The 10,234-nt window shown below is 41.0% G+C and overlaps 1 protein-coding gene and 1 long non-coding RNA gene across 2 annotated transcripts in view; one reads left to right on the forward strand and one right to left on the reverse strand.

Moving 5' to 3' along the window:
* Positions 1–10,234, reverse strand: part of LOC115595755 (NACHT, LRR and PYD domains-containing protein 14-like) — a 965,684-nt gene that overhangs the window by 759,241 nt on the left and 196,209 nt on the right.
* Positions 662–9,137, forward strand: LOC115595836 (uncharacterized). The gene is made up of 3 exons (XR_003986802.1): positions 662–719; positions 7,702–7,791; positions 9,001–9,137. It is a non-coding gene; the product is annotated as an uncharacterized LOC115595836 (long non-coding RNA).

A 10,234-nucleotide genomic window follows, 5' to 3' on the forward strand; every position in this document is an offset into this window, starting at 1 on the left:
TACAGACAGGTTTGCATGTTAGCTAACGTGTGTGTCTGTTGGAGAGTGTTAGCATGACGCCATTATCTTGCTGTGTAATGTTAGCTTGTTAATACTAGCATAGTTACACCCTAATATCTGAGGACAGCACAGTTAGCTAACAAGCTCCATGTGTTGTGTGTAATAATGTCTCAGTATGTTAGCTTGTCAGCATCTAGAAGGTCATTCTGAGCAGCTAAAGTAGTTTAACACACAATATGCAGCCTCATTGTAGCTGCACAGAATGGATTCAGTGTGTTTGTCTCAGTTCTGGTTTAATGTTCTCAGGACTGAATTAATTTGGTTTACTTTTGGTTTACTTTTACATTTATTACATTTATTAAATCAGATTATAGCAGATTTTACAGTGCAGAGTGGTGTGGGACTCCTGCAGTGATGTCATGCACATGGTTACAGACTGCTATATCATTCTTTATTATGAAATTATAATCCTGTAAGAAATCCCCTTTTTGCTGGATGTGTCTTTATTCTCATTACATCTTCTTTTTTCTGTTACTAACAGAATATATACACACACACACACACACACACACACACATATGCATGTAGTCATCATGTTATATTAAAGTACTTTCTCCTCTCTCCAGGTGAACAGTGGGACTTGTCTTCAGCTTCAGGTGGAACAGCTCTGACCTGTATGGTGATCAGACCAGGAGAGGAGAGACACCTGGTCCAACAAGGTCAGTGCAATAGAGGTGCAAAAGTTAAAGGCAGAAAGTGTGAGATCAGTTGCTGTTCATTAATACTCTAGGATCAGTAAATGATTCCAGAGGATAGTCGAGTCTCATTCACAGGTCGTTGAATACTGACAGTTTGTGTTGGCAGAAGCCACTATAGTGTCTCTGTTGGGACACTTGTCTCTCTCCCTCTTTTTCTGTTTGTCTTTTAAAAAAACTAATTAAAAAGGCAAACGAGTGATGTACAAGTAACTTCAATGGGAAATAAAAGAAGGAAGTAAAAATAGTGTTTTAAATGAGTTTGAAGTGCTATATTGTTGGCAACTGGCATTGTTTCAGTTCAACATTTTACATGTGTTTTGTTTACTGAGAGGAAATATAAACAGCATGTCTGTTTAGAACGCCTGCATTTATTTGATCTCATTTATATATAATATAAATTATTTAATTATATTTTATTTAACATGTATATCTTCACTGTTCAGCCACAAAATTAAAACAACTGTCAAGTGAAGTGAGCATTGATCATCTTGTTACAATCAAATGTTCTGCTGGGAAACTTTGAGTTCTGTCATTTCTGTGGATCCTCTTTTACAAACACCACCCACCCAAACACCGTTCAGACCAACTACACCCCCTCATGGCAAAGAACCCAAGGTGTCAAACTGGCCTCCTCACTCTCCAGATCTCAATCCAGCTGAGCATCTATTGGATGAGTCAGAACCAACTCCCATCCACGTTGGGGCCCCCGTGGATCGTTCTTGGCTCTGACTGCATCCAGTGGAAGCTCAGTTGGATTGAGATCTGGGGAATCTGGAGGCCAGGTTGACACCTTGAGCTCTTTCCCACGTTCCTCGGGTCGTTCCTGAGCAGTTTTTGCAGTGTTGCAGGCGCGTTGTCCTGCTGGGGGGGCACTGCCATCAAGGAGTGCTGCTGCCATGAGGGGGTGTACTCGGTCTGCAGCTGTGTTTGGGTGACTGGTGTCTGTCAAAGAGACATCCACATGAATGCTAGGACTCATGGTTTCACAGCCGAACATGGCATTGGAACAAAATGATGAATGTTTTTATTTCACCTGTCACTGGTTCTAATGTTGTGGCTCTCAGTGTATACATATGTTAAATACTTCATGAATTAGATCAAATAAATGCATTTAGGCACTGTAACCAGACGTGTTTATATTTCCTCTCATTAAAACAAAACCTGTTTAAAATACTTCTACTTCCTTTGAACCCTGTGGGTTTTGAGCTGGGGCTTTTTAAATGGACAGCTTCATTTATGTAGATTCATGGTAGATGTGGCCTGTGTAAGGTTTCTCCTGAGTGGTTGTTTGTTTGTCTACGTCCCTCTGAGTGTATAAACTATGTTGAGCAGAGCTTGGTGTTAACATTGCCGTTCTTATTCGTGGTCGAAGTGCAGTGAATTGAGAGCTACAACACCATCAGAACTGAGCGGAGAAGTGTTGTTTTGGAGGCCTCGTTGTATAGAGCTGTTTAGGGATAAAAGTTCAGTGACAGTAATCCAGTTGTTAGTGGTCTGCCAGGCAAACCTGGTGTTGTCATTGTAAGTTAAAGGTTAACTTGACCGGACTTCAGCTATCTTCAATGGCAAATGCCCGAGTGCTGTCCATCGGAGCTGATAGCAGTGTTTTCTATGAATGGCAGTAGTCAGGCCTTTGATCAGCTGCTGGTATTGGTAGTAGTGTATCCTACGAGCCCTTGTGCCATCCCGCCAACTTACAGGCCCCTGTTGTTACACACCTATGGTATGGTAGAATCGTACACAAAGTGTACGTGTTTAGTTGGGCCTCGGCCTGGCTAGGGACATGCTCAGGGCCACGGTAAAAGCTCGCCTGACGCCACTGAAGCGGCTCCGGTCTCTGCCCTCATCTGTCCATGCCGATCTCACTCGCGAGCTCAGTGTGTATGGGCGCGATGCCTTTGCTTGAAGATAATGTTGAACTCTGTGATAAAACAAAATGAAAACAATTGCAGGAATTCATTTTCTCTGCAACTGTTTGCAACAGCATCTTGCTTGATAACACCATGCAGAGATCATTATAAAGCTGTTACAGGGCCCTCGGCCTCACTGCCCAGCAGACCACTAATAACTATCCGATTGTGCTGTGGTGACGTTTTTGGTTTGGAAGCAGTTGTTGTGGGTATGTTCATGGTAGAAGTGCAGCGAACTGATAATTACAAACAGCTTGAGCGGTTCTTAGTTTGTCTTCGTCCCTTTGAGTGTATTATTTTTTATTTTTTTTTAAGATTTTTTCTGGCATAGACACCTTTATTAAGCAGTAGACAGATAGGAATTATGGGAGAGAGAGGGGGATGTGACATGCAGCAAAGGACCTCCGACCGGAATCGAACTGGGGTCAGCTGCGTATATGGCATGCGCTCTAACCACTCGACCACCTGCGCACCCCCTGTGAATGTATTGAAGGTTTGTTTTCAGTTCAGGTACATCTCCACTCGAGTGTGCAAATGTGCATTCAGAGAGTGCTTGATTAGCTTTACGAAGCCTTTGAAGTTGTTGTTTTGCTGGAGAAACATCGTGGTATAAAGCTTTTCAGGCTAACAGCGTTAGCTAAACAATGTTGAGCGCAGTAAGCTAAGACAACCAGTTCACTACTGTAGAGTTCTAGGCACAAAAGTTCAGTAACAGCGATCCAGTTGTTAGTAGTCTGCTAGGCAAACGTGGTTATCAGGCTTGTGTGAACCGACCAACCAGAGCAGACTGAGGCCCCGCCTCAAAACCCACAGGATTCAAGGAATGTTGTTACAGCGACTGGATAAACACAAAAAATAATATATAAAAAATATATCTTGAAATCAAATGTATGTGAAAATACAAGTCTTCTCACTGTTAACAACTCGACTCTCTCTGAGTCCTGTTAATGACCACAGAGTGTTTTATTTGACGACCTGAGAATGAGACTCAAAAATCAGCTGTCTTTCTTGCTTAATGAGTATACCGACATCATGCAATTCATCAATTGATTAATAATTGTCCTCCATAATGCAGCACACTGGCTCTCAACTTTCTGCTTTTAATGCTGGATAACTTAATCTAATTTTATGCAAAATATGAAAAGTATTTAACATGTATATCTTCACTGTTCAGCCACAATATTAAAACAACTGACAAGTGAAGTGAGCATTGATCATCTTGTTACAATCAAATGTTCTGCTGGGAAACTTTGAGTTCTGTCATTTCTGTGGATCCTCTTTTACAAACACCACCCACCCAAACACCGTTCAGACCAACTACAGCCCCTCATGGCAAAGAACCCAAGGTGTCAAACTGGCCTCCTCATTCTCCAGATCCCAATCCAGCTGAGCATCTGTTGGATGAGTCAGAACCAACTCCCATCCACGTTGGGGCCCCCGTGGATCGTTCTTGGCTCTGACTGCATCCAGTGGAAGCTCAGCTGGATTGAACTCTGGGGAATCTGGAGGCCAGGTTGTAACCTTGAGCTCTTTCCCACGTTCCTCGGGTCGTTCCTGAGCAGTTTTTGCAGCATTGCAGGCGCGTTGTCCTGCTGGGGGGGCACTGCCATCAAGGAGTGCTGCTGCCATGAGGGGGTGTACTCGGTCTGCAGCTGTGTTTGGGTGACTGGTGTTTGTCAAAGAGACATCCACATGAATGCTGGGACTCATGGTTTCACAGCCGAACATGACATTGGAACACAATGATCCATGTTATTTATTTCACCTGTCACTGGTTCTAATGTTGTCGCTCTCAGTGTTTACACATGTTAAATACTTCATGAATTAGATCATATAAATGCATTTAGGCACTGTAACCAGACTTGTTTATATTTCCTCTCATTAAAACAAAACCTGTTTAAAATACTTCTACTTCCTTTGAACCCTGTGGGTTTTGAGCTGGGGCTTTTTAAATGGACAGCTTCATTTATGTAGATTCATGGTAGATGTGGCCTGTGTAAGGTTTCTCCTGAGTGGTTGTACGTTTGTCTACGTCCCTCTGAGTGTATAAACTATGTTGAGCAGAGCTTGGTGTTAACATTGGCGTTCTTATTCATGGTAGAAGTGCAGTGAATTGAGTGCTACAACACCAGCAGAACTGAGTGGAGACGTGTTGTTTTGGAGGCCTCGTTGTATAGAGCTGTTTAGGGACAAAAGTTCAGTGACAGTAATTGTTAGTGGTCTGCCAGGCAAACCTGGTGTTATCATTGTAAGTTAAAGGTTAAGTTGACCGGACTTCAGCTATCTTCAATGGCAAATGCCCGAGTGCTGTCCATCGGAGCTGATAGCAGTGTTTTCTATGAATGGCAGTAGTCAGGCCTTTGATCAGCTGCTGGTATTGGTAGTAGTGTATCCTACGAGCCCTTGTGCCATCCCGCCAACTTACAGGCCCCTGTTGTTACACACCTATGGTATGGTAGAATCGTACACAAAGTGTACGTGTTTAGTTGGGCCTCGGCCTGGCTAGGGACATGCTCAGGGCCACGGTAAAAGCTCGCCTGACGCCACTAAAGCGGCTCCGGTCTCTGCCCTCATCTGTCCATGCCGATCTCACTCGCGAGCTCAGTGTGTATGGGCGCGATGCCTTTGCTTGAAGATAATGTTGAACTCTGTGATAAAACAAAATGAAAACAATTGCAGGAATTCATTTTCTCTGCAACTGTTTGCAACAGCATCCTGCTTGATAACACCATGCAGAGATCATTATAAAGCTGTTACAGGGCCCTCGGCCTCAGTGCCCAGCAGACCACTAATAACGATCCGATTGTGTTGTGGTGACGTTTTTGGTTTGGAAGCAGTTGTTGTGGGTATGTTCATGGTAGAAGTGCAGAGAACTGATAGCTACAAACAGCTTGAGCGGTTCTTAGTTTGTCTTCGTCCCTTTGAGTGCATTTTATTTTATTTTTTTTAAAGATTTTTTCTGGCATAGACACCTTTATTAAGCAGTAGACAGATAGGAATTATGGGAGAGAGAGGGGGAGGTGACATGCAGCAAAGGACCTCCGACCGGAATCGAACTGGGGTCAGCTGCGTATATGGCATGCGCTGTAACCACTCGACCACCTGCGCGCCCCCTGTGAATTTATTGAAGGTTTGTTTTCAGTTCAGGTTCATCTCCACTCGAGTGTGCAAATGTGCATTCAGAGAGTGCTTGATAAGCTTTATGAAGCCTTTGAAGTTGTTGTTTTGCTGGAGAAACATCGAGTATGAAACTTTTCAGGCTAACAGCGTTAGCTAAACAATGTTAAGCCCAGTAAGCTAAGACAACCAGTTCACCACCGTAGAGTTCTAGGCACGAAAGTTCAGTAACAGCGATCCAGTTGTTAGTAGTCTGCCAGGCAAACTGGTTATCAGGCTTGTGTGAACCGACCAACCAGAGCAGACTGAGGCCCCGCCTCAAAACCCACAGGATTTAAGGAATGTTGTTACAGCGACTGGATAAACACAAAAAATAATATATAAAAAATATATCTTGAAATCAAATGTATGTGAAAATACAAGTCTTCTCACTGTTAGCAACTCGACTCTCTGAGTCCTGTTAATGACCACAGAGTGTTTTATTTGACGACCTGAGAATGAGACTCAAAAATCAGCTGTCTTTCTTGCTTAATGAGTATACCGACATCATGCAATTCATCAATTGATTAATAATTGTCCTCCATAATGCAGCACACTGGCTCTCAACTTTCCGCTTTTAATGCTGGATAACTTAATCTAATTTTATGCAAAATATAAAAAGTATTTAACATGTATATCTCCACTGTTCAGCCACAAAATTAAAACAACTGACAAGTGAAGTGAACATTGATCATCTTGTTACAATCAAATGTTCTGCTGGGAAACTTTGAGTTCTGTCATTTCTGTGGATCCTCTTTGACAAACACCACCCACCCAAACACCGTTCAGACCAACTGCACCCCCTCATGGCAAAGAACCCAAGGTGTCAAACTGGCCTCCTCATTCTCCAGATCCCAATCCAGCTGAGCATCTATGGGATGCACCAGAACCAACTCCCATCCACGTTGGGGCCCCCGTGGATCGTTCTTGGCTCTGACTGCATCCAGTGGAAGCTCAGCTGGATTGAGATCTGGGGAATCTGGAGGCCAGTTTGACACCTTGAGCTCTTTCCCACGTTCCTCGGGTCGTTCCTGAGCAGTTTTTGCAGTGTTGCAGGCACGTTGTCCTGCTGGGGGGGCACTGCCATCAAGGAGTGCTGCTGCCATGAGGGGGTGTACTCGGTCTGCAGCTGTGTTTGGGTGACTGGTGTTTGTCAAAGAGACCTCCACATGAATGCTAGGACTCATGGCTTCACAGCCGAACATGACATTGGAACAAAATGATGAATGTTTTTATTTCACCTGTCACTGGTTCTAATGTTGTTGCTCTCAGTGTTTACACATGTTAGATGCTTTTTACAGATACACTTAAAACCTCCCAAAAAAATCCTAAATCCTAAAAAAATCTTCATAAATACACACAAAAACTCAACAAAACTTTACAAATTCACAAAAAACTTCCATAAATATACACACAACCCTCACACAATGATACACAGAACTTCCACAAATACACTCAAAACCTCATAAAAAAGACTAAAAATCTTCACAATGACACACAAAACCTCCACTAATATACTCAAACCTCCACTAATTCACTAAAAACCTCCACAAATACACAAAAACTTCCATAAATACACAAAACCTGCACAAATACACTCAAAACCTGCACAAATACACACAAAACCTCCACAAATACACACAAAACCTCTACAAATACACAAAAACTTCCATAAATACACAAAACCTGCACAAATACACAAAAACTTCCATAAATACACAAAACCTGCACAAATACACTCAAAACCTCCACAAATACACTCAAAACCTGCACAAATACACACAAAACCTCCACAAATACACAAAAACTTCCACAAATACACCAAACCTGCACAAAGAGACGTGAAACTACCACTGCTCTTCTTTCTCATCTTGCAGGTGACGGACGGTTGAAAGGACGAATCACCGAGACGAACAAGACGATCCAAACAATGGAGACGAGCCTCCACAGGAGCCTGAAGGGAAAGTGTGAGTATTAATTATTACTGTCACTGTTACTTAATATTAAGGGTGCAACCAGCAGATCACAGAACTCACAATTTACATCACATCACTTTGTGAGGAACAGGTTGGATCATTTGTTAGATCAAAACAAAAAGGATTATTGTTGTTAAATGAATTATGAATACTCTATTTTGGCTCTTATTTCTATCTGGACACTTGTTATATTCACCATTTTATATTATTCTTTATATACAGTCTATTCTACATATAATCCACACGTGTTATATATTTCTGATATTACTTATATATATTGTCTGTCTGTCTCTCTGTCTGCCTGCTCGTCTGTTGTCAGTGGACTCGGTCAGTCTGATTGGTCCGATGCTGCTGAGCCACAGGTAGATGCTGCTCAGGTGAACGGAGCTGAGATGAAAGTCAGTCATCTCAGTCAGTTTATATTCACTAACTTAGTCCACCCAGTACGTGTTTGTGTCAGATCCTCCTCTCTGCAGCTCTGCAGCAATGTTTGTGGAATTATTAGGTCGACTTTAAAAAGTGAAATCTGTTCAGTTAATAAGCGGTTCAGATAACGAGCTGTAAACTGACCAGATAGTGGTATAACGGAACCAAGTTGATCCGTGATTCGGCTCGTTATCTGAACCGCTTATTAACTGTAGATTTCACTTTTTAAAGTCAACCTAATAATTCCACAAACATTGCTGCAGAGCTGCAGTGAGGAGGATCTGAGACAAACACGTACTGGGTGGACTGAGTTAGTGAACACAAACTGACTGAGATGACTGACTTTCTTCTCAGCTCCGTTCACCTGAGCAGCGTCTACCTGAGGCTCAGCAGCCATCTGACCAATCAGACTGACCGAGTCCACTGACAACAGACGAGCAGGCAGACAGAGAGACAGACAGACAATATATATAAGTAATATCAGAAATATATAATACGTGGATTATTTGTAGAATAGACTGTATATAAAGAATAATATAAAATGGTGAATATAACATGTGTCTAGATAGAGATTAGAGACAAAATAGAGTATTCATAATTCATTTAACAACAATAATCCTTTTTGTTTTGATCTAAAAAATTATCCAACCTGTTCCTCACAAAAGTGATGTGATCTAAACTGTGAGTTTTGTGATCTGTTGGTTGCACCCTTAGTATTAAGTAACAGTGACAGTAATAATTAATAATGACATTTTCTATTCATTTTATTCACAGAGAGGGTCTGCTGGCCAATCGAGTGCTGCTGCCACTACATCTCATTCTACCTCTGTAACGCAGACATTAAAGGACACGTTTCAACAACAGGCTGCCTCATCACAGAAAGCCAATGACCTATTTTGCAGTTTTGATACATTCTTTTATAATTATTTAATGTTGATTTTGCAGTGTTTTTTTAAGGTTTTGGATTTGGATTATTTTAATATATAATAAATATATTTAAATATAAATCTTGATGAAATTATTTCAATTTATCCGTGTTTTTTCAACATTTTGAAGACATTTTTAAAAATACCGCGGTATTCCGATAACCGAGATACTTTTGGTCACTATTAATGCGATGTGAAGTTTTCATACCGTTACATCCCCAGTAGTTTACTGGAAACGCCTATATGACTCATACTAAACCCAGAAATGTTGTTTCCTATGAACTTTTATCATTAAAATGTCATCTATAGGTTTAGCAGATGAGATTAAGCTTGGTTGCTAAAAGTTGCATGTTGGGCAATTTGCATAATTAGCATATAATTCCAGAGCATAAATCTAAACACTGGATAAAGCCAGGTTCAAAATTCTTGTTTTTATTTTGTTGACATATTATAGCCAAAGGTTTTTACAGAGGGAATTTTGGATTTCTCTTTTTATCACTCCATAAATCAGAAAATACTGTCAACAGCCATAGACATTTTTAGGAATAAAATGTTCTATAAATCAGGCTCTGAATGATATATGAACAAACCCCTCTGTTGAAACCTTCAGAATATAGATAGGAATAAAACTGGAAAGTTTGGTGTATGTAAGTGCTACTGAAGTGGAGATTTCTGGCTCAGAGTGTGAGAAAAAACTCAGTTTGAGAAAACGGCCTTTGAAGATATGTATTGTATAAGAAATCTATAGAAGGAAATAGACAAAGTGAAGTTAAATGAACACCTAAATGTGTATTTTGGATGTTTTCTTTCCACTAATCTGAAAGAAGACATCTTATGGAAGCAAAATAACACAAAATCTCAAAATTGAAGGTGCATAAAAACAATGTTTTTGCCTGCCATGTTTCCCTTAATCACGAGAAACTGAAAATAGCTATAATTTTGCTTCTAGTTAACTTTGAAAGTTGATCTAAGAGTCTAAGTCCATGTTTGTGATATCCAGAAATCCCAAAGCATGAATGTTTCATAACCCCCCTCCTCCACCCTTATATAGATATCTTATACAATACATATAACATTTTCTC

This window comes from Sparus aurata, chromosome 14 (assembly GCF_900880675.1).
Source record: "Sparus aurata chromosome 14, fSpaAur1.1, whole genome shotgun sequence".
In the NCBI taxonomy this organism is placed as follows: Eukaryota; Metazoa; Chordata; class Actinopteri; order Spariformes; family Sparidae; genus Sparus; species Sparus aurata.